Source organism: Lissotriton helveticus, chromosome 5_1 (genome assembly GCF_964261635.1).
Source record: "Lissotriton helveticus chromosome 5_1, aLisHel1.1, whole genome shotgun sequence".
In the NCBI taxonomy this organism is placed as follows: Eukaryota; Metazoa; Chordata; class Amphibia; order Caudata; family Salamandridae; genus Lissotriton; species Lissotriton helveticus.
The window spans coordinates 728,581,185-728,603,570 of NC_136065.1; the positions used below are offsets into that span (position 1 = coordinate 728,581,185).

Here is a 22,386-nt window from a genome sequence, read left to right on the forward strand (position 1 = left end):
AACCGCGACCCTAGCAGCAGAACCGGATGGCGGTTCGAAAATCAAAAATGAGCAAGTTTCCTGAGAGTGAGAGAGCTGAAAAATCAAAAATAGTTCTTGGGGGAAGGGAAATCACATTGGTTTGCTTTTTATTAGTCTCTTTGTCTTGACCTTAGATTATATTGTTGTTTCCCAGGTACGGTGTGGTCTTCAAACAATGTCTCAGGTTCGGTAGTGTCCAACTGCATAGACGGTGGCACAAGTCCTTGTAAAATATGATCACTCTCCTTTTCGGTACCAGTTTCTTTTAAACGTGCATCGCTGAAAGGGATGAAGCGAGGTATGGATTCTGTCTCGGAGTCGGCAATTCCTTCGTTGACCCACCGGTCGTATGGAAGGGGCAGAGGGACCCGTTTACAATGGGTCCCGTGCACCCAGTTCTTTTTACCTTCCACCCGAACAGCTGATCTCGTGGAAAGAAGTACCAGGTACGGTCCGGTCCACCTCGGCTGTCCGTTGTTTGTGTGCTGGAAATTCCGCACCAAGACCCACGTGCCGGGTTTGATGGAGTGACCTGGATCGTCAGAGGCTGGCGGAGAGGAACTGTGAACCTGTTGGTGTAAAACAGGCAATTTAGTTGTCAATTCGCACAAATAGTCAAGCAGTACGGGGTGCTCTATTTCGCTGAGTTTCTTTGGCCTTGGCACGCCCCAGACGTTGGCTGGGCGGCCAAACACTATCTCATGGGGGCTAAGTCCTAACCTGGAATGGACGGTCATTCTGGTTGACAAGAGTGCTAGGGGCAAGGCGTCAGGCCATTTAAGACCTGTACAGGCTTGGATCTTGGCTAATTTGAGCTTTAAAGTGCCATTGTAGCACTCTACTAATCCAGCTGATTGGGGGTGATTCGCAGAGTGAAACTTTTGTTGTATGCCTAAACACTCACACACTCTCTTCATCACGCGTCCTACGAATTCACTTCCATTATCACTCCAGACGATTCTAGGCATACCGAATCTCGGGAAGAACTCTTTGACAAGGGCTTTGGCAGTTGACAAGGCAGTATTGTCTTTAAGGGGGTACGCTTCCACCCACCTGGAGAAAGCGCAAACAACAACGAGCACATACTTCAGATTGTTGCATCTCTCCATGTGAATGAAATCGAGCTGCAAAACCTCTAACGGATACGTTGGAGGCGCAAAATGACCAGCTGGAGTTGGGGTTCCCCTACCGGGATTGTACTTCAAACACACCATACAGTTTCTGACCACATTCTCTGCATATTTCGGGATATTGCTATTTTGCCATACTGGGGCCAATACTTTACAGATTCCTTTCGAACTGATGTGCGCAAATCCATGAGCCATTGTTACTACTGCAAGTACACAGGCGTTAGGTAATAGCCATCGCTGGTGTTCTGACAATTCGACCCAACAACCATTCGCATCTAACCTACCCTTACTTTCTCTCCATTCATTCACCTCTTTCTCAGTTGCCTCGGCTTGTATAGATTTCACTCTTTCGATGGTGTCCTTACACATTCCCACATCAGTAATCCATCTAGCGGGACCTACAACATACATCCGACTCATTGTGTTCCTTGCAGTCTCTTTCGCAACCTCGTCTGCAAATGCATTCCCGCGGCCAACATCATCCTGAATCTTTTTGTGTGCACTGCATTTTACAATGGCAACTTGTAGTGGCAAGGTCAGTGACTGGAGGAGCTCATTAACTAGCTGACCATGTTGTATCTTTGCACCATGTGACGTAAGAAACCCACGTTCACGCCACAATCTCCCAAAACTGTGAGCCACACCAAAGGCGTATTGGCTGTCAGTGTACACATTCACTCGCTTTCCTTTCGCTAACACACATGCTCTGGTAAGCGCAATCAATTCTGTGGCTTGTGCAGAATTGTGGGAAATACGCGCGGTCTCTATAATGGTGTGTAATGTCGTTACGGCATATGCTGCAGTCGTATCACCATTCGGCAGCTTGAAACATGAACCATCAACCCATAAAGTATCGTTGCATTCAGGAAGGGGAGTGTCCTGTAAGTCTACTCTCCCTTTTGTCTCTTCTTCTGTCCTAAAACAGCAGTCATGGTTATCAATCTTGTCCGTTTCTGTCGGAATGGGTAATAACGTTGCGGGGTTCAGTGTATCACACCTCTTTATGTGGATGTGACTTGCTAGCAGTGTAAGTTCGTAACTGGATAGTCGAGCGCTAGTAAGGTGTTGTGTCTTCGTCCTGTTTAGTAAAATGTCTACTGCATGCGGAACCATAACGATCAGAGTATTATTCATGACTAATCCAGCGGATTGTCGGATGCAGACAGCTGCTGCGGCGGTAGCCCTCAGACAACTTGGTAGGGCTTTAGCCACAGGGTCTAGAGTTGCCGAAAAATACGCTCATGGGCGCTGTTTGTCCCCAAAATGTTGTGTTAAAACTGATAATGCACAACCTTCCTTCTCATGGACATATAATGTAAAAGGCTTACTGTAGTTGGGGTTTCCCAACACAGGAGCCGAACATAATGCATCACGCAACTCATGGAAACTCGTCTGACAATCTTCAGACCAGGGCATAGGATTTGGCGTGTCTTTACAGAGTAGTGCCAGCAAGGGTTTGGCTAGTAGTGAGAAATTCTGTATCCATTGTCTACAGTACGATGTAATGCCCAAGAAGGCTCGAACCTCTCTCTGTGTCCTTGGGGCACTCAGTTCTGCAATTGCCTGTATTCTTTCTGGTGTCAGTCTCCTTCCCTCCTTCGACAAGATGTGACCTAGGTAGGTTACTTCTTTTCGACAAAATTGTAGTTTGGAGAGAGAGACTTTGTGCTTCTTGTTACACAAGTGATGCAATAATGATAACGTAGCTTTCTTGCAAATCTCTTCAGTGTCTGCAGCGATCAGCAGATCGTCTACGTACTGAATCAGAGTTGAACCATTCGGTAGAATAATCGTGTCTAGTTGTGTTTTCAGGGCCTGACTGAATATTGATGGGCTTTCGCAGTAGCCTTGAGGAGCGCACTTGAAGCGGAAGCTTCGTCCTCCTAAATTGAATCCAAAAATATCTCTACTCTCCTCGGCAATCGGGATGCTGAAGAAAGCGTTCTTCAGGTCGATCACCGAGAACCAATTTGCTGAAGCTGGAACCATCGTCAATAAAGCAGTAATGTCGGGGACAACTGGAAACTGTGGGATAACTATCTTGTTCACTTCTCTGAGGTCGATCACGAACCTATACACAGGCGGTTGTAAAGGATCAGTACGCTTTAAGACGGGCAGAACTGGACTGTTACAAACATGTCCTGTTGTTTCTTCGATGACGTCTTTATCAATCAGGTCATAAACAATCGTCAATAACGCCTTTTCACATTCGTTAGATATTTTGTATTGGGGAATACGTGGCAACCTAACGTTGGCTTTCAATGTTATGACATACGGTGCTATCTCCAAACGACCTACATCATTGGAGCCATTAGCCCAAAGTATATCAGAAAGTGATGACAATTCAGTCGGAATATTGTCCTTTGACAAATACATTGGAGAAATGACTTTCTTACCTAAAGTAAGTTGTACTCCCAAGGGGGAACAGTACAAAGTCGCATATAACCTTTTTAGCAAATCCAAACCTAACAAATTTTCACCGCAACCTGTTGTAAGAATGAGGGGTGCTTCTAATTCGCATGGGCCAATAGAAAGAGATATAGGACTAGAGATCGGGTTTCTAACAGGGGCGCCAGAGAAACCTACTGAAACATTCATTTCGCCAGACAAAGGTGCGCCAGGAAGTTTCGAGTGCATGATAGAACTTTTTGTAGCACCAGTATCCAGCAGAAATGGCTCTGACACTCCTGAGGTAATTACCTCGACATAAGGTCCATTCTGATCTACTGGAACTGAAACAACTCCCTCTCTTTGTCCATGGCTGTCTTAGCAATCGTTACCCTCATTTTCGTGTTTGGTGTAATAGTCGTCAGCATAGTACTGAGCTGACCTGGACGACGCATTATTCTGTTGGTCAAAGCTGTTCATCGAATTCTGAGGCGGAAAAGAAGTTGTATTCTGGGTGAAATTTCCACGGCCCCTACCTCTAGGGGCATGTTGAACACCTCTTCCCCTTACACCTGAAGCACCGCTCAAACGTCGCGCAAGAGACGGACAATTACCTTTAAAGTGACCCTCTTCCTTGCAATACGCACATTGATTCGGGCCATAAGCAATACGCTGATGGGAAAACTCGTTTCCTTGCGCGTTTCTCGAATACTGCTGTTGTTGTTGATAATTGGGCTTGACTAGCCGTGCGAGGCGGATAGGCTTGCTGGAGAAGAACTTTAGTTTTTAAATCTTTTGTCTTTCTGTCGACTTTATCTAGCTCGTCTTTGCGCCTATTCTCATAGTACTGGGCTGTAGCTAAAATTTGCGCTGACGTAGAGACAGCCCAAGCACTCTCTGAATCTTTCAGTTTATTACACAGTTCAGGGATTAAATTATGTACGAATTTGTCTACAAACAATCTTTGACCACCCTCGGTAGCCATATCCTGACCACTATGATCGGTGAAAGTCTCCTCAAATCGTGTGAAAAAGTCAGACACATTCTCATCTTTCTTCTGCTTGCACGCAGATAGCTTGTCCCAGTTTACGCGTACTTCAGGCATTATTGTTTTCATGTACGCGATAATTCTACTGGGAAGTTCAGCTATTAACGGCTCAGGTTTAGAACCACCAATTTGTCTAGCATCTATAGCTGTAATGTTCGCCCATGAGTCACCTCGTTCTTGGTCATGGTTCGTATGACGTATTTTGCTCCATAAAGGATGTGGAACAACGTTCCCAAACAACATGTCTATATCCGCTAAATTCATTATACATGAGCTTGCAGTTTGTGATAACTCCTTATAATACCCAGTCTAGTTTTTACGAGGATCAGGAAGTGTCTGCTTGAGTGCTAAGACATCGGATCTTTTCCAGGGGACATGTACCCATACACGCTGGAAATGAGGCAGAATTGGTGGATTCGCATTTGCATCACCTTTCCTCCAAACCGGAGGAACCTCTCTCATGGGGTACTGTCTCGCTCTTTTCCCGCCTGGTGCATCGTCTTCGTGACATGATCTAGAGACGTTTCCCTTACTCCTATAAGAGAGCAATAACTCTATCGCTTTCTCAACATCTGCACCTATAATCATACCTTCATAGAACTTAAAGCGTGTACGCCATAGTTCGTTCATTGTGTATTTGGGATCATTTGTCTTCACATCTTCGCCCAGATATACACACATCTCTTCGAATACGTATCTCTGAGTGGGTGCATTCCATTGACGGAAAACTTCCATAACAGACTGAACATCATATCTAACAGTATCCGTAATCCATTGGCGTGCTAGTTCATTCAGCACTTTTCTTTCCTCGTAATCAGGCAGTTGACTACGGGACTGTCTATGTTCTATTTTAGGGGTCGTTTTAGGCGACCCGAAGAAAGGTGAAAGCAGACCAGTGACGGTACCTGTCACTCTTTGTCTAATAGAAGGAGAAGCTTGCGGAGGAGTAAGTGCCTCGGAAAAAACAGGCTGAGGCAAAGAAGAAGTAGAGGCAATAGCAGAGGAAGTTGAAGTAGTAGTAGACGTAGTATCATAGACAATAGCTGGAGCTGTAGGCAAAGTCGTAGAAGTAGATGGAGTAGGTAGCAAAGATGGCGGCCCTTGAGAAGGCTGCGCCGGAGAAGTAGAAACCAGCTGAAGAGGAGCTGGCGTTCGTGCAAGAGCTGGGTTACGTGCGCCGGGGCACGGTATAGTAAAATGCTTTGGCATTGTAGTAGCGTCTAACGCATACGGTGGAGGTGAGCTTAATAAGTGGGACATTAATGGATCTTTCTCGGATCTCTCCTCTTGACCTTGTCCCTTATTTGGTAACATCGGGTAGCATTTATCTACTGCTAGTTTCTTGCTCCTAAGTATTTGTTCGCTTTCTTGCTCTTCCACGTTATCCCTGTATGCAACGGCAGCTTGCACCATTGACATACCTCTTTTATTCCTTTTTGCTAATTTTATTTCTTTCTGTTTGGCTTCTTTGCGCCATAAGCGGAAAGAGTCAAACATCGCCGGCCGGGCTTTTCTCTTAAATAATTTGACCTCTAGGTTATCTAATATTTCTGAGTCGAAACTACCATATTGGGGCCATTTTAAAACACCATCCTTGCGGGTGTATTTTATCCACACTTCATTATATGTGATGGGACCTACGCCGTGCTTTACATAGAGCTCATATGTTGGAGTTTCAATCGGAGGAACCGGACAGGAATCCTCTAATCGGGAGTCCTTACTATAACAAAGACAAAACAAGTTTCCAAGTCTGCTAAAACCAGGCATCTTCGCTCACTAGTCTAGCTTCAAACTTCAAAGGATTATCTGTTACGATATTTCTCGTGAATACACAAGTCCTTCGGCTTTGGGGCTTGCAAGTACCAAATCAAAGCGTATCTCAAGGATACCAAAAACTAAGGACAAACTAAGGACTGGGAGACGCTCCACTTATACTTAACTGAAGTATTTGAAGATCGATGACGTCGCTAGAAGGCTCGTCTATCGTTTCGCTCTACCAAGGATCACTGGGTCCAAAACAAGGCGATAGTCAGGGCAGCAGTCCTTCGTAGCCGTCGGGACGCGGGGAACCTCGCAGCAAAGACCTTCGGAACCACGTCGACATACAGGGGTCGCTGAAGTGGCTGGCCGTCCTCTGGAATTTTCACACGAAGCTCCTCACGAACATCTGGCTTGGACCGTCGCCGCTTGATACCGCCCCGAGTTGGGCGCCAACTGAGGTAACGGGTTTTTAGGAACCCGTTTGGTGCCAGGGGATAACACCCGAAGACCTCTGAGTTCTCCCTGTTCCGGACCACAGAAACACGGAGTCTTCTAGTCGCAGTCAGAGATCAAGTTTTATTGGCAGCTACCAAGTAACAGGTGTCCTAGAAGCACGACAAACACGGGTCATGTGTTCTCAGGAGACTGTTCGTTTTTACAGAACCAGCCTTCTCCTTATATACAAAAATAATAGCTGCAAGCAAGAATTCTTGAGTTTATGATATGGCTATACACATATTTCTACAATAATACAAAAGAGCGAAGTCATGTAGGCAAGCCCGTATTTTAGATGTCCAATTCGTGATAGATTACCTAGCCAGGCCCGGAACTCCCATCAGATATCGGTGAAGCCCCAATAAAGGAAGGCACCTCCTAGTCATAAAACTGGCCATAAACAGGGAGCGTGGGCAGGCGTGTATGTGTGTAGGAAACATGATCTGGATGTAGTGAATGGTTTGGGGCATGTTGTGCATTGATGCTATCGCATTAGGCCACTGGGCGAGGAGCTGCCTAAACAGGTTTGGCTGGAGGCAAGGGAGTCAGTTGGGACAGGTCAGGGGGGAGTCAGGGAAGGTGGACGTGTCCTTTTAGATCAAGCTCGACCTTTAATTGACTTATCATGAGGGCAAGACACAAGATGGATACCGTTTACAAAATGGAGTCTGAGGGGTCGGGACGGAAACTACGATTCAGGGGTGTTAGCATGTCTCGATCATGACGCAAATGCATAGGAATGATGTTCTAATCATTATCGGTTCGTCGACACCAAATTCGTCATGGTACGTTGATGTTTCGGGACACGGGTATCGGACCTCGATACCGGGACAACGGTAGGGTCCAGAATTTCAGAACCACAAGGTCTGTGAGTTGTTTTTCCATGAAGTCCTCCATTCTTCCTATATTCGTGGATTCTGCCAGGCCCAATACACAAACGTTATTTCTACGTGAGCACGCCTCCAACTCCTCATTTTTGTCCGCAGTCACTTTTAGTAACTTGTCCATTTGCAGCGCATGTTTCTTTCTGGTCACCGCCCCATCCTCCAGTTCGGACACCCTATGTTCCGCCTCCTTGATCCTCTGATCGTGCTGGTCCAGCTTGGTGACCACCGCATCCAGTCTGGTAGTCATGACATCCATTTTGGCGTGATGGAGGAGAGACTCTGCCTCATTCCCAGTAATATCGCCTTCCAGTCCTCTTCCCGCGGCTCCCGGGCGCCCGATTTCCGCACGGTCCGAGGAGAATGACCGCGGCGCCCTACGCTGGTCAAAAGACAGCTTCGCCTGTTTGGCCTCTGACCTCCCCATAGCAAGTTCAGCGTATTTGCCGTGGGGCCTGCTTGTCAATGCGCAGTCACTATGTACCACGTGGGGGATCTGCAGCTCACTCACGCAGTTAGGGCCTCCCAATAGATTGCTTGTTGTCACCCTCCTTTTCACAGGATACCTCCAAAGGGGCACCGCTGGGCTGCTACTCCGGTCTCAAAATGGGCGTCAGTGGCAGCGCAGGGTAGGCGGCTCCGACAGCAAATGTTCCACCTGGGCCTATTCACTCCCCAGGGTTGTGCACCTCTCAGCCCTTCTCCAGCCGCTTTGGTGTGGGGGTGTATACCCTGCAGTCTCACAGCACCCCAGGCTCCTCCAGATTATGCTCTTGTGGGGGCTCATGCAGAGGGGCAGCTTCACGATAAAGTCCCCACACAGGCCCAGGGTGGTTTAAAATGGCCACACCTTCAGCACGCCACCTCACCTCGCGCCCCGCACTAGGTCCAATGCACAGCCAGTTCTTCCGCAGCAACCGCAGCCAAAGTGGTTAAGGGCAGCTCCGCCGCAATATCTCAATGCTTCCAGCGCCGCTTACAGTCACTCCTACAGACTTGCTTTTGCTTTCTTAAATCTTCTGTGAACCATGGTGCGGAAGGCACCTTCCTATTTCTAGATATGGTCTTGAGCGGCACCAGTGCGTCCATCGCACTGCCTAACCAGACAGAAAATTGTTTCGCAGCTATGTTAGAATCTGCGGAAATAGTAGGACGAGAACTGATCAGCAACGCTCTAAGAGCCGTGTTATCAATGTCCTGCCAAACTCTAAAAGACTCCTGGCTTAAGGGGACCTGTTTGGGTGTGGAAGCCTGACCGGTGAGAATGGTACAAAAAATGGCATGATGGTCGGACCAGGTGAGGATCTCATATATTGTTATCTCTTTTATATTAGAGAAGATACCATCTAACGTATGACCGGCCTCATGTGTGGGTGCTTTTACCAGCTGAGCCAGCCCCAAAGTTTCTAAGTTGGCCGTTAGGGTTTCAATGTCATCTGTTTTTTCTAGATGAAAATTTAAGTCTCTCAGGACCATAAAGGAATCTTCGATTGCCAGGGGTTCCATCAGTGACATAAAGTTGGACAGAAATTCGGATCGGGGACCAGGTGGTCTATATATAAGTACTCCTTTAAGATTATACGAGGGGGTAAGCTTAATGGCGAAGTGTAAAGCTTCGCATGTTGTTGAAGGTATGGGAGATATTCTGATCGGAAAGATGTTTCGGCTGATTATTGCCAAGCCCCCACCTTTTTTTCCCTGTCTATCCAGCCGATGTACATTATATCCCTGTGGCACTGCCACCACTAAATCTGGATCAGATGCTCCGCCCATCCATGTCTCTGTACTAAATAGTAAATCTATTTTCCGGTCTTGAATTAGATCAACTATCTCCTGTCTGTGTCGGCCCAACGATCGGGCGGTAATAAGTGATATTGGAATGTTCTTTGTTTTGTTGTTGGATCTTTTTAAAGAACTGGCTTTCTTGTTAATAAATGGTAGGAAAGAGTTACAACTAGGACAGCTAGTAGTTGTAGTACAGGGAATTATTTCAGGATCATACTGAGGGCATGTACCACCATGGAATGACCTCAGCTGTATAAGATCAGCAGATGAGTACATAGTCCGCTCCGTCGTGCCTGGACCAGGGGTCCTGGCGCTAAGCGCGGTCCAGGCGCGGACGGGCGCAGACGGGCTTGCCTTTGGCGCGCCCGCTGCGCCCGACCGCTGCGCGGATGAGACAACGTTCCCCTTTTATCCAATGTTGAGGAGGGTGGGAGGCGGCCAGCAACTGGAGCGCAACCCTTTCCTCCCCCCAATATGGCGGCTGCTCACCCTCTCTTTCACAGCATCAGCACTTAATCTGCTGCGCTGGGAACAGCGTGAGGATACGGCGATTTCCGAAAGTAAGGCTTTCAGTTTTTAAAAATTGCCAAAATATCAAATGAAATGTCACAAAATAAACATCAAATGCACACTTTTTAAAATTGCAAAACTGAGCCCCCGGCTTCCGCCTCAGGGGTGAGATCGTAATGTAAGTCAGCGCGCTTGCGCTTTGATGGTGGTTAAGTAGCCTAAGAGGGCGGGAGGGCGGGAGGCGGCCAGCAACTGGAGCGCAACCCTTTCCTCCCCCCAATATGGTGGCTGCTCACCCTCTCTTCCACAGCGTCAGCACTTAATCTGCTGCGCTGGGAACAGCGTGAGGATACGGCGATTTCCGAAAGTAAGGCTTTCAGTTTTTAAAAATTGCCAAAATATCAAATGAAATGTCACAAAATAAATATCAAATGCACACTTTTTAAAATTGCAAAGCTGAGCCCCCGGCTTCCGCCTCAGGGGTGAGACCGTAATGTAAGTCAGCGCGCTCGCGCTTTGATGGTGGTTAAGTAGCCTAAGAGGGCGGGAGGCGGCCAGCAACTGGAGCGCAACCCTTTCCTCCTCCCAATATGGCGGCTGCTCACCCTCTCTTCCACAGCGTCAGCACTTAATCTGCTGCGCTGGGAACAGCGTGAGGATACGGCGATTTCCGAAAGTAAGGCTTTCAGTTTTTAAAAATTGCCAAAATATCAAATGAAATGTCACAAAATAAACATCAAATGCACACTTTTTAAAATTGCAAAACTGAGCCCCCGGCTTCCGCCTCAGGGGTGAGACCGTAATGTAAGTCAGCGCGCTCGCGCTTTGATGGTGGTTAAGTAGCCTAAGAGGGCGGGAGGGTGGGAGGCTGCCAGCAACTGGAGTGCAACCCTTTCCTCCCCCCAATATGGCGGCTGCTCACCCTCTCTTCTACAGCGTCAGCACTTAATCTGCTGCTCTGGGAACAGCGTGAGGATACGGCGATTTCCGAAAGTAAGGCTTTCAGTTTTTAAAAATTGCCAAAATATCAAATGAAATGTCACAAAATAAACATCAAATGCACACTATTTAAAATTGCAAAACTGAGCCCCCGGCTTCCGCCTCAGGGGTGAGACCGTAATGTAAGTCAGCGCGCTCGCGCTTTGATGGTGGTTAAGTAGCCTAAGAGGGCGGGAGGCGGCCAGCAACTGGAGCGCAACCCTTTCCTCCCCCCAATACGGCGGCTGCTCACCCTCTCTTCCACAGCGTCAGCACTTAATCTGCTGCGCTGGGAACAGCGTGAGGATACGGCGATTTCCGAAAGTAAGGCTTTCAGTTTTTAAAAATTGCCAAAATATCAAATGAAATGCCACAAAATAAACATCAAATGCACACTTTTTAAAATTGCAAAACTGAGCCCCGGGCTTCCGCCTCAGGGGTGAGACCGTAATGTAAATATGGAAGGAAACCCCTTTGGGTGTAAAAAATCTCCCAGAGATGTTCAGTGCCCGGACGTCGGAGACTCGATGGCAAGACACCAAGCATAAAAGCATAGCCAGCTTGCCTGAAAGTTCTTTGCGGGATAGATATTTGTTTGGCTGCCAAGATTTGAACAAATGCAGTACCCTATTAACATCCCATAAGGAAGAATAGCTGGGCTCCGGAGGGAGCAAAAGGCGAATCCCACGCAACAGCTTGCACACCAATGAATGCTCTTCTACAGGCGCCCCCGCAATCGGGAGATGACCGGCCGAAATTGGCGACCTATAAGAGTTAATAGTTCGGTAAGCCAGGCCCTGAGCCAAGTAGGTCAAGAAATTCATAATGGCTAACACTTCGCACCCCATGGGATCGTGGTCGTTCCGAAGACCCCAACCGACCCATCTGGTCCATGCTGACTTGTAGCGCTTGTTAGTGCTGTAGACCCAAGCCGCTCACAATAGAGTTTGAGCTTCCGCCGATAGGCCTGCGACTCGCCAGCGATGCCCGAAATCCGCCAAGCTACTAAGGGCATTTGGCATTGCTGGAGGAGAGGGTGTGGACCTCCTTGAGGATCCCTCGGAAGGAAAGGATCTCGGGGTAGAAGGATTGGAGAATCCCAGGAAAAGTTCCAGAAGAACTGGAAACCATACTTGAAACCTCCAATACAGGGTAACTAGAACTACCCTCGTCCTTTGCCTGCGGACCTGAGTTGTTTGTCTCATGATCATAGCGAACGGGGTAAAGGTGTATCCCGCTTCCTTGGACCAATCCTGGAGGAAAGCATCCGTTGCCATTGCCAGAGGGTCCGGCTTCCAACGGTAGAACCGCGGTAGCTGATAGTCCAGCCGGGACGCAAAGAGGTCAACCGAGAACGGGCCCCACAACTCGTGGAGCCTCTGAAAAAGCAGCGGGTGGACTTCCAGAGGCTCATGTCCGCCCAACTCCTGGAGCACCAATCCGATATTACATTGGAAGCTCCCGGAAGATACACCGCCGTCATAGAGACATTGTGGGATAGGCAGAACGTCCAAAACTCCTTGGCCATGTCTGCCAAAGCCTTCGACTTTGTTCCTCCAAGGTGGTTGATATAACGGACCGCTGATACGTTGTTCATCTTCAAGAGCATGCTGCAGGACGCTTTCTCTTTCGTCCAACACCGGATCGCAAAGGACCCTGCCATTAATTCCAGGTAATTGATGTGGAGATGACTTTCCTCTGCAGACCACTTTCCTCCGGTAAAGGAGTCCCCGCAACGAGCCCCCCAGCCTGACATGCTGGCGTTGGACTCCATCACGAGTCTGGGTCGCAACCAAATTTGGCTCTGCCATTCCAGGCGTCCATATGGTCCAACCACCATTTCATTTCCATACGCACTTCCTCCGTCAAGGGAACCAGGTCAGAGTATTGTAGACCCTTGCGGAGATGCAACGCTTTCAGGTGCTGTAACGCTCAGTAATGGGGCGGGCCCGTAAAAATCACCTGAATCGAGGAGTTGAGGAGGCCCACCAAGCGGGCTATTCGACGCAGGGAGGTGGAGGAGCGAGCCAAGACTCGATGCAATTCTCTGCGGAGCTTGGTCATCTTTGCGGGAAGACTCAAAGAGTGAGAAACCAAGTCTATGACAAAACCAAGAAAGGTTATCTGCTTGGAAGGCAACAGAATCAACTTTTTGGCGTTGATGATGAATCCCAGGTTTTGGAGGAGGGTTACTGTCTCCTGCAGCTGCTGAGCAAGACTGTGAGGAGACTGCTCCAAGAGGAGGATGTCGTCCAGATAGATAATGAGGCAAAAGGCCTTTGCTCGCAACATTTCCACCAAAGGCTTGAGCACCGGGGTGAAACACCAAGGGGCCGAGGGAGCCCGAAAGGGAGTGAGGCTAACGTGAACACCCGGTCTTTCCACAGAAACTGTAAGAAATGACGTGCGGAGGAAAAATGGGGACCACCAAATACGCGTCCTTCAGATCCAATCTGGCCATCCAGTTGTCCGGCTGGAGGAGATCTCTGAGCAGATGTATGCCCTCAATTTTGAAATGGCGGTAGACCAGCCATTGATTGAACTCATTTAAGTTTATGACAGGACGCTGACCACCGTCCGGCTTGTCCACGAGAAAGACATTGCTGAGGAACCCTCTGGGATGAAGATGCGTGGGGACCACAGCTCCTTTTTGCAACAGATCCGCTACCTCCTGATTTATGAGGTCTGCCTGATCTTGAGCGAAAACCAGAGGTCTTGGACGGGAGTCCTGTAGAACTCTATATTAAACCCTTGCACTGTCTGCAACAACCAGGCGTCGGAGATAATAGCCTGCCAATTGCGCACGAAACCAACAGCCTGCCACCCACCGTAGTAAGTGGAAAGGGAGAAAGGCTCACCTGTGTTAGGCATAGACTGGCCTCTGGGTGCTCCTCTGCTCCCACGGCCTCTGATTCCCCGACGGGATCGTAAGAACTCTTGACAGCCCGGATCCTGGCCTTTCTTGCCGGTGCCTCACTGAGGGCCTTGGGTGTAGAAGCAGCCGGTCAAACGCCCTCTACCACGACTGGCCCCAACAAAAAATCTTGGATGGAAGACCCTTTTAATGGAGGTCCAATGAAGTGAACGTGTTGACGAACTTAGTGAGCTCTTTGATGAATGGGTCTCCAAAGAGACCTCCCTGCGCTACTGGACCTGCTTCAGAGGAGGAGAGGTCACCTAGCTTAGGGTTGACTTTCAGGAGAAAGAAGCGCCTCCTTTCCGCAGAAAGGGCACAATTTGTGTTGCCAAGAAAGACAATCGCGCGCTGGGCCCAACTGGACATCCTCTCTGGGGAAAGTGGGGTATCAGTCCGCTTGGCTTCCTCCGCTAATTCAAGGACTTTGGTAATAGGGTCGGCTATGTCAAGCAATTTATCCTGACACGCCTTCCAGGAACGATCAATTCCCTTTTTGGGGTTGCAGATATACTTCTGCAAAAAGGTTGCCACCCTAGGGTCAACCTCCGGAGTCAAAGCCTCTTTGCCCACTAGGGCAGGGCGTGGGCACTCTGCCCTGAGACAAGCTCTGACCTCCTTGTCAACGGACTTACGCAGGCGGCAGGCCACAAACAATGACACTTTGGCCGAAGGGGCCCATTTGGAGGAAGGGGGGTGGACCAGGTCCTCAGGGACCAACATGTCCGAGGGCTCCCCCTTGGCATCAGGGACTGGGGACTCTACAGGACGCCATGGTCTGGATCGGCCTGCCTCATCCGGGGATTTGTCTGCGGAGTCCTCCTCCTCTTCTTGGAAAGTAGAGGGCTCTGGGGTGTCTGGAAGAACAGGTTGGGAACCGCTGTCAGGTCTGGCCAAAAACTCTTTTTTGAGGCGATCAAAAGCGCCTAAATCCATGCCAGAGGAGCTCTTACGCTTCGGGGAGCGCTGTGTCTGGCAGGCGTGGACAAACTGCATGATACGCTGCTCAAAGGGGCCCATGGCCACCGAGACTGCCTGATGGATTGACGCATCTACTGCATCACAAAAGTCATCATTTAATGGAATTACTTCAAGGGATTCCTCTTCTTGGTAATCCTCTTCCATTGCAAGAAAATTAGGGTGTTGCAAAACAAGCAGCAAATATCCCGGGCGCTTAAAGCTCTTGCCAAGCTGACAGTAGAGTGCTGTGAGAAAAGGGCAAAGTGCTTTGTAGTGATAAGAATCACCAGGCTAGAAACCCCAAGAGTACTCTTATAATGGGGAAAGGTTTGGCGTGAGGAAGAATCACTAGAGTTGTGGGCACCCAGGAGTGCAATAAGCGGATTAACAGAGTCCTCAGGGGCGACTCACCATGAATCAATGGGTATCCAGCTCCAGGCCCAGCCCAGATCAGCGCTCCCCGCAGCAACAGCAGAAAATATGCAAATTCGCCTACCAGGGTTTAATTCGGACCCGCTTAATAACGGGTGTAATGAGAGACCAGCAATTCTATTACTGACCCACAAGTATGGGCGTAAGGGCTTCCGAGAGCACAGGCGGCTGTGGTAGTGAGGGCGTCCGTCTCAAACTCGTTGGTTTCGCCGCAACGCGCGCGACGAGAACCAACGAGGCAGATGCGCCCCCTACATCCGAGTGCGTCTACCGCATCCCTGCCGTGATCGGCCCGCGAGCGGAGCATTAGAGAGCTCCCGCAGCCCCAACGAAGAATAAGCGCTTTTAACAAAGCAATCCGCACACCACACAGCAAGCGTGATAAACAAAGCGCACCAAAGCGCCAAAGCCATACAATTAAAACACAATAACCATGAAATTTCCCTCACTCAGACGAGCGAGCAGAAAAACAAGACTTATCTGATTGCTGAGCAGGAAAGAAAGGAGGAACAGTGTTGCCAGATTTTTTCACAACTTTCAAGCCCAAAAGCAACGAAACGGTAGCCCAAAGTAGCAAAAAGTAGCCCAATTTTGCCACTCCATTAACTTACGTGTAGCCTGACTACAACATTCTCAAATATACTTCTATTTCAAGGATTATATGTTTACCTTCCACATTAATCAGATAACTTACATTTTGTACACTGAAATCAAAGTTGGTCTGTCAGGAAAACTGTCACTCACTTGATATCGCATGGTGTGGAGCAAGCCGGCCCAAAATATTCTGGGTTCAATTTGGGGGACTGCAAGTGCGGAAACGTTCTTCTTGGGAAAGGTGCTCTTCAGCTTGCATACTCACGTCAGGCCCCCCAGAATAACGGCAATATAGGCCAATGCTTCATGTTTTTTCACACTTCTTTGAATTCTCCCAAAGCAATGCTGAACATCTTTTTACATACGCAAATTATGTATGTTTCGTACTTTTTGGTACTCATCAGAAGAGAGCAGTTCGAGGCATGGGGTGCAGGGCTTGCTGCTTGATGTTCCCATGAGCTGATACCTGATCAAGTGCATTTTGCAGACTCACACAAGCGCCATCTCCTGTTTTTTGCCAGGCAACAGCATGGTAGATCCTTGTTCAGACAGTGGAAAGTTCAATTGTGCCAAAGAGTTCTTCTGCGCCAGGCACTGGCAAGATAAGCAGCATCCCATAGTCTGGCAGTGGCATGGTGAAGGCTAGCAGCATCTCAGTCTGTGGTTCTGCCAAGATTAACAGCATCCTTCAGGGTCTGGCAGTGGCAGGTTGAGGTGTGGAAAATGCTTCTGACAGTGCAGAATGTAGCAGCACCATTCAGGGTTTGGCAGTGGCAGGTTAAGGTGGGTAACATTGTTCTGACTGGTTAAGGTGCACAAACTTCTTCTTCTGGGCCAGGCACTGCCAAGATTAGCAGCAGCCCATAGTCTGGCAGTGGCATGGTGAAGGCTAGCAGCATCACAGAGTCTGGCAGTGCCAGGTTGAGGTGTGGAAAATGCTTCAGGCAGTGCAGAATGTAGCAGCATCCTTCAGGGTTTGGCAGTGGCAGGTTCACATTCGTGAACACAAAGCCGCCCTACACATTTTGTATTGCAATACCTCCAGGTTTGACGCACTTCGCCAGGGGGGGCGGGGGAACAGCGCTTCACTGGCAAACTCGGTAAAATGACGCTAATGTTTTTGTGGTTTGAATAAAACCAATCTGCCCACTTTAAGAACACTCAGTCTTCCTTTATTTCATTATTGATTTTTCATATTTTGAACCTTTTTTTATTTCCGAGGCTGCTGCAGGATCGGACATTTGAAACGCAAATGCACGTTTTTTCCCTTACCTTTCTGAAGCATGGAGCGCAATGGCAGGCAGAGAGAGGGTGATGCAAGTGTTGTGCACCCTGGCAGGTTGCTGGCAGTGCGTCCCCCCCCACCCTGTGGCAGCCCGGGCTGAAACTGCTTGTTAATGGGGCTTTGTTGGTTTTTCACCCCTCCTAGAGCCCCTGCATCGCCACTCTAACTATTGCTGGAAGAATTTACGTTACACAATACCAAGCCCGAGGCGGGAGACTAGCCTTGAAATCGGTAGTTTCCCGCCGGAATCGGGAGGGTTGACATGTATCTATACAAATAAAGTAGGGGCACTCTGTGCCCTGCCGATCCCGCCCACTTCGACCATACATTTAAAATTACACACCTGCCTCACCTTTAAACTTGCTGGGGACGGCCGCCGGTGCAATCTGCAGAGTTCACAGGAGAGGAGGGGCTGGGGCCGGGAGGAGCAGCTGACTGCAGGGAAGGCTGAGGCTGCTACAAGTCGAAGGCCAAAGACGAGGAGCCACGCAGAGGCCTCGTCGTCGTAATCAAGATGGTCGGTCAGTCAGTGGTACTGGTCACTCTCCCTCGCAGTCCGTAGTCGCAGCGCAGGCTTAGCTCGGAAGTTGAAAAGGAGGAAGTGGGGGGGGGATTCCAAAGATAAAGGGCAAAGGTATGGGGCGGGGCAGTACCCTACCTGACGCGCCCACCACAGCACCACTGAGTAAATAATCTGATCCACGATTGGGTCACAGGAACCCCAGGGCAGGTCAGCACACTTTTGGGGGCAGGTCGGGAAGTCGCTGCTGGTATAGCAGGACCCTCATTGGAAGCAGCTTCCCGCCTGCAAAGATATACAGCCCTGCAGGTGTTACTTGTGGGCAGGGGCCCCAGGGCACAGACACCTTAAAGTCAAAAAGGGGTGTGATGAGGAAGGCAACCATCGGCTGCAGCGTGGGCGGGGCGGCGCCGCACAAAGCTTTGAATCCGCCGCACACTCGGCGGATTCTAGCCCAAATTTCGGCAGCCCGCCCAACACGATTTTTTCTCGCGCAATCGGGCAAAATATCGCCCAGTTGTGCGAGAAATAGCCCAATCTGGCAACCCTGGGAGGAATGGTGTTGGCAGCAGCATGCCCTCGTCACACATAGTGCAGGCTGATTGGTGGACTGTGATTAACCCCTGAACTGCAGGGCTCATGGGACTTGAAGTTTTTTTAATGTTATGTTGAAGTTGCTGAAATGGAAAATAAAAGAAAGATGAGCATAATCCTCGCCTCCGGTCCTGACATAGAATTAAATGTTTACAGCTGCAATAATTAAAGGTTGTCAAATTGCTTGTCATATAAGTCGGTATGCTCTGCATAATCGTTAGGGTCTGTGCATGGTGCATAAATATCGTAGGCTTGTATAGTGGATCTCTGATGTCTGTACATTAAATGTGTATAACTAACTGTAGCATATATTTGTTAAGTGTGCTATAAGCAGCAATGCAAAGCCTCAGAGTGCTCTTTGACAATAGAGTAAGATCCTGCTGTCACAATGTAGAACCTGATAAAAGATTCATAAAAACAAATTTAAAAAAAGGTTTGAGGAAGATTAGGCTCAGCGAAGGATGGAAGCCTCGTTGGAGGTTGGAGTAAGGAGTACCTGGCTATCTTCAGCTCATAGAAATAAACTTTCGCAAAGGGATTTGAATTGAATTTCACAACCTCTGACCAAGCCCTGCATGTATTCTGGCTTGAACATTTATGTCCTTTGTTCAGGTTGTAATAAGAAAATGAATAGAGCTTGACTAGGGGGCTCTTTCTGTGAGGTAGGTCTAAAAGTAGGAACTGAGGTAGTTGAAATTGTTTATTAAAATGCGTTGTGCAGGAAAGATCCTAAAAGGAATGTGCATAATAAATAGTGAAACATTTTTGGTATTATCTGCGGACTACGACATGGTCCCTTCGAAATTCAACTTCACAAGTGACACTTCCCAAAAAGAACATTTTAAATCTTCATAATTTGGTAAAAATAAGATTTTGAGATGTAGAATAAAAATGAAAGGGAGAACGGGAAAACACGAGGGAAGAGGACAAAATAATGGCTGAAGACAAACCGGGGGAAAGAAAGGGAAAATTAGAAAATGGAAAAGGAGACAAGAGAAACTAAAAAAAGAGAAGGAAGCGAAGGGAAAAAAAATCATTGAACAGTGGCAAATCAAATAGGTCTGGCTGTAATGTGCTAACACAAAACAGACATAAACAAATTGTTTGCTTCCCCATTATGTGGTGCTTCATGGTATGAGCATTGGAAGCTTCAGGATTAAAAACAGCAGCACACTGAGCTTTGACATGTGTCTTTTGGTATTTGAAATGAGCCTTGCTGCTGAGTTAAGGGCTGCTTTCAGGAACAGAAAAGCTACATTTGAGGAGGAGGCCTACGCGTACTGCAATTCTATTGTCAAGTCTCCGTAAAACTACGAGCCTGGAACTGGACTGGAGACTGCTTTTGTGACAAGGTAACTGGCCTACCCTCACTGGCCCCCTTGTCCTGCTCCTTGCCGGAGTTAGTCCCCCAAAGCAGTCCGGAGTACCCAAATACAACTTTATAAAAGTTTATCCTAACCACAGTAGTTACCAATGCTTGTTTATATTTTGAGTAAAAAGCAGTGATTTTCGTTTCACTTAAAATTCTGTATCTCCGGATCCCTCTGTTCAATTTTATTCACTTTGGTGTCTGAAAATTCATAAAAAACTAGGATCTCCTTTTATAAATTGGTGTCAGGTGTTTTTCATATTGTGTGACTTTCTTATTCGGTTGTTTTGGTACTTCTAAATGCTTGCACTTGTTCCTTTGTTTAAGCCTGACTGCTCAAAGCCACCGCTACCCAGGGTTGAACTAAGGTTTAAAAAAATGAGCCTGACTGGACTCAAGATGGTATTGTGAGTGTATTACACGCGAGATCGCACAGCCACTCCATATAATACACCACTTTCCTCACAGGATGGATATTTAGCATGTGAGGGGAGATGTTTGCATCTTGGTTTTTACTGTTGAGAGTACTCCCATAGGTCAAACTCTTCACATTTGTTTAACATTTTTCCTTTTAATTCTATGTCCGGACCGGAGGCAAGGATTATGCTATTCTTTCCTCACTTTATTGAATAGCAGCCATTCAAAGAACACAGTAAAACTACTATTCCATTAAAACATAGGGAATAAACAAGTTTTAATAATAGAGAGTCCAAGTACAGAGTGTCCATGCAAGTCCACCAATCACAGGGCTCCAGGCATATCTTAGTCCTCTGTCAACCTCCAATCCCCCTCTTTCTTCGCAGCTTGCAGCCAGATAAGTGCTTTTTCTATATCTCTCAGTGTTTGCCTTATAGTGCTTACCATATTGAGTATTATTGAGTATTTTTAGCTGTGATGCTGTTATTTTATTCATATTGCTTGCTTAGTTTATGCGGTTACCTATTGTATCTGCCTTTCGGGTTTTTTTGCTAACTTTTCCCCTCAGGTAGTGTTATTGCGTATTTTCAACTGTGGTGCTGTTATTTATGCATATTGTGTGCTTGGCTCATGCGGTTCTGTTCTACCTACCTTCAGGGGGTTTTTGCTATTTTTTCCCCTCCGGCTCTTTAGCGCAGTCGCGCGCTCTATTCCTGCCGGCGGCGGCCATGTGCTCGCTGGCAGTTGTGCTGTTGATCACCGTTAGGTGTCGCCTCAGCGCGTTTTTCTTGTGGTGCTGGCAGTTTTAAGCGCCGCTCGCTCGAGGCTTCTGGACCGATGTCAAGCCGATTTTCGGCCATCGCTCCCACCTAGACTTTTCTACTGCCTCATACCTTGTTCAGTTTTGGGTTTCTGCGAGTCAGCCGCTACTTGGCTCACCCGCTTTCAGCCGTGGGAGTGTTTCTCCCTAGCGGCTTGCGGCGCTCTCCCCCCGCCGCTTCAGGGCCCGTCTCTGCGTCCTCCTCACGACGTGCAATCCCAAGATTCCACGCATTTCGATCTCGAGATTGCAGTGCCAGTGAGACGAGCCTTCGCCTGCCTTCTACACCGGATTACCGATCTGTCAGTTGCTATTAGGCAGTTTTACTGTTTACTGTTTATCGAACGTCCCCCAAACGCCTCTGCTAAGGTCTGTACCTGCGATCAGGCAGTTTGACAAGGATTATATCCCGCATAGGGGGGTCTGTATATTTAGGCCTTATTAACGCTCGACCAGTCGAGTCAGTATTGGCAGATTAGACCTGCGGGGCCCTTATTAGGCAGGCTGCCCTTATATAAAAATTTGGACCAGGGCTGTTGGGTCCCAGGGCTCCGCCCGATTGCGAATACTATTCGCCCAAAGTGTAGGCTGACACCCAGCCCCCCGTTATTAGAGGCTACCCCTCCCCTTTGCCTATCTCTTTAACTGAGTAGTGTCTTTTACTGGCCCTTCTGGAATCCTACCAGGAAGACACATACTAGGACGACCAATGGGAGGAGGACCCACTGACAGCCTTACAGTGGGATGAAGATTTTCACAATGCTGTGGACGACTCGATCCATAAAGTGGTGGAACAGGCTATGGGGCCTCTAGAGGACTGCCTATCCCGCAAGATCGAACAGGCCTGCAACAGATTAGCCAAAGTGGCCCAGGCCATCCCGGCCCCTCTCCCATCCAACGGAGTCCCTGATGACATGCAACCCCCTTCGACCAAGCACCCCAGGGACACAGGAGTTGACACAGACGCCTTTGAGCGCCTTAAGCAGGTTTTCCTGGCAAGCTCAGCCCCACCAGCGGCTCCAGCCGCTCCCGGGGATCCTGCTCAAGGGGACGATGACGATGCCGGCCCATCTCGCCCCTGGCGCCCAACGCCTATTTCAGATGCCCAGAACATTTGCGCAGATATATTCGATCCTGAGAACATTCTGCACCCCGATCTTCAGATTGGGCAAACTCCAAAAAGGATGCCCTGTATGTCGCCACCCACATCTGCCGGCCGTTATAGGCCACGGTACGTAACTGTCTCAGGGCGGAATGTCCTCGCCCCTCCTTAGAGGGAAAGGTGGCGGTCACCCCAGATATTGATCCGGGGATGGCGACGTTCCTTCAAAAATTTGTCAAGGACCCGAAAAAGGGCATTGACAGATCCTGGCGGGCTTGCCAGGACGAGCTCCTGGACGCCCTTGGCCCAATAACAAAAATACTGGACATGGCAGAAGAAGCCAAGTCATCCGGCTCTCTGATTTCCCCGGAGCACCTCT

General features: G+C 48.5%; 1 protein-coding gene across 2 annotated transcripts in view; it reads left to right on the forward strand.

Annotated features, from left to right (window-relative positions):
* ARL6 (ARF like GTPase 6) overlaps positions 1-22,386 on the forward strand; it is a 474,385-nt gene that overhangs the window by 13,718 nt on the left and 438,281 nt on the right. The window lies entirely within an intron of this gene.